The 2721-nt window shown below is 46.3% G+C and overlaps 1 long non-coding RNA gene across 1 annotated transcript; it reads left to right on the top strand.

The window, feature by feature from the left end:
* The first annotated feature begins 336 nt into the window (after nt 1-336).
* On the top strand, nt 337-1033 carry LOC104428910. Its single transcript, XR_005548081.1, has 3 exons — nt 337-626; nt 714-827; nt 991-1033. It is a non-coding gene; the product is annotated as an uncharacterized LOC104428910 (long non-coding RNA).
* Nucleotides 1034-2721: the final 1688 nt, after the last annotated feature.

Here is a 2721-nt window from a genome sequence, read left to right on the forward strand (position 1 = left end):
AGCAGTTGCAGCCGCAGCCGAAATCCGTGCGATCACGAGGCTTCGTGGGGGAGGGCGAGAGGAGGGAGAAGAAGAAGAAGTTCTGGATATCATTTGTCGAAGGAGGAGATCGAGGAGGACATTTTCATCATGACGGGGTTGAGGCTCGCTCGGAGGCCCAAGAACGAGCGAAGCGACTTGATGTATGTTCTTCTATGTGGAATATTCATTCCTCTTTCATACGATGAATTTTCTCTTCGTTTCATTTGGTTTTCGCTGCATTGTCTTTCCCGGTTTATGGTTGGTGGGGCTCACACCGGATGCTTACCATGTGGCCAAGCTCCGGCCAAGGTCTCTCTCTGTGTTCTAGAACTTAGGATTATGTTGCTGTCTTTGTATGAACTTGCCATGTTCGAAAGTTAATGAGTTTCGTGGCCTATTTGGTTTCAACAATGAAGTTTGTGTTTATCACTTCTGCAGAGATAGTTTGCGCTGAGGTAGAACATTTTGCCCATTTCCTGAGCCGAAGGTCTCTTTGTCTGTCTCTGTCTCTCTCAACCAAATTGTCATGCTCTGGTAGTTCTCACTGCTCAGTGTCTTCACCCTGAGAACTTTGATATTGAAGGTGTACGTCCCGGAGATAGAAGGTGTTTTGAATAAGGTTATTTGAATTATCTCGCCACCAATTATTGTGTTCAATAAGTCCGTTTATGCTATCTTTTCACTCTTCGCAGAAATTTGTTGAGCCAGCTAAGATACGTAAATGGGCTGTGGTGAACTTCTTTGCTCGGTATGAAATGCGTGGGCTTATAAGAGACCCGACTAGATTAGCTGAAATGAAAGGACTTGTGAGTCTTATATCCCGTCGCGCAACATTTTCCTTGATCACTAATAGACACCTCTTTTATCCCCGATTGCCCCGTTAATTGTGTTTCTTATATCTTGTGTGTCAATTATAATGCAACATCTTCCGATAAGCTAATGAATAGTCCGTGACCATCAATGATGCAGCTCACCGAACAACCTTTTGACGTGTTTGAGGAAAGCCCCCAATTCGAAGAGCCCCTCCTGCTGTTAGAGTGGATAAAATGTTTGAGATACGGGCTAAACTACGGGGTGCTGCTCTTCCTCAAAAGACTAAAGTATATCCTTATCAACCCCGATGCGCATTCCTAATTTGAACGTCGCATGCCGAGTTATTAAGCTGTTTAGTTATCCCGTGCAGCAAAAGCAGCATGGCTCACACCTTTGCGTAAGTAACCCTTCTTAGCATATCTGGAAGTTTTAGTTGTTTGGGTCTTCTCTTTTTTAATTTTGGTGGTGCTAAGTTATGTTTGCTGCTGTTTTCAGCTTTTAGAGATGGGATACTCAATCCAATTGGAGACAGGGTATGTTAGTTCCCAGCACAGCAAGAAACTTTCGATTTGATTAAGGCAAAGATCATTTAGAATGAAGTGTGTTGTTCAAATGACAGCTTGTTTATTACTTCTAAAATGCTGTTTGTTGTTTGTGTTATATTATCTTCAATGAATGACAAGTTTGTTTATTATTGCTGCATTCATTTTCATTTTTAAACTAAAAATGAAAAAAAAAAAAAAAAAAAAAAAGAACTGTTGGAACCGAACCGACCCGGAACGTGACGGGGTAGGTTCCGGGTTCTCGGTTTTGACGGGTAGGTTCCGGGTTCCAAAAATGAGGAACCGTGCACTCCGAGGGTAGGTTCCAGTTCCAAGCGGAACTGTAAGGAACCGGGAACCGCTCACCCCTAATCGGGACCAAACCAAAACACAACAAGATGCAAGCGCTCACGGTCGATAACGTGCAAAAAAAAAAGGGGGGGGGTTCTCTTTTGCCGGTTGAAAACACAAAAAATAGGAAAGACAAAAAGAAGAAAGTTCCTGCACATCTATTGTCTCTCTCTCATTAATGCATGCACATGCATGCGCAAGAATTCAGCGGACGTGAGGAGCCTCGAAGAAGCAAAAGGGAAGCCCATGATATATTATAATATACTCTCTCAAGTGGGGGTCGTGAATTTTGGTGAAGCGAGGAGAAGTGTGCTCAAGAAAGAAGCAAGTAACAAGCAAAGAAAAGTCAATAGTTGTGGCTAAATTAATGAGTGTCAGGCGGTGGCCTCCTTATTTGAAAAAACCGGACGTGAACAGCAAGGAAAAAATGACGGCCGCCTCCTATTCACACTAAAGTCGGTTGGACTCCAAGAACCCTATAAATACGCAAGGGGGAGGCCACGCAAAGGAGGGGAAGCGAAAAAAAAAAATCACTGTGAGGGGCTTCTCCTTCGGTGAAAAGAAGAGAAATAGAGAGGTTTGTCAGAGAAAATACAAAAAGGTTAAGCCAGAAACAGAAAAAAGGTACACTGAAAGTACACAGAGAGAGAGAGAGAGTACAGAGACGGAGAAGGGACGTGTGAAGGAGAAGCGCCCACTGTTCTTCTCCTTCGCTGGACTTTCCGCCGGTTTCTGCTGCCCGCGTCCGCGCTCGCTCCACCGCACCAACCCACGACGAACCGACGCTGCTCCTTCTCCGCCCGCTGCTGCTGCCTCGCCGCTCCTCCGCCACTACTGCTGCCGACCCGCGACGCCAGGACCGGAGGCCGAGCCACCGCACGCCCGAGCAACTCTACCGCTGCTTCTGCCCTGCTCGTGACCCGCAGCAGTCGAGCCCCGTTCGTCGTCTCCAGTCACCGCCACTCCGCCCGCCATCCCCTGTGCGAGCACCATC

The sequence above is a fragment of the Eucalyptus grandis genome, chromosome 2 (assembly GCF_016545825.1).
Source record: "Eucalyptus grandis isolate ANBG69807.140 chromosome 2, ASM1654582v1, whole genome shotgun sequence".
In the NCBI taxonomy this organism is placed as follows: domain Eukaryota; kingdom Viridiplantae; phylum Streptophyta; class Magnoliopsida; order Myrtales; family Myrtaceae; genus Eucalyptus; species Eucalyptus grandis.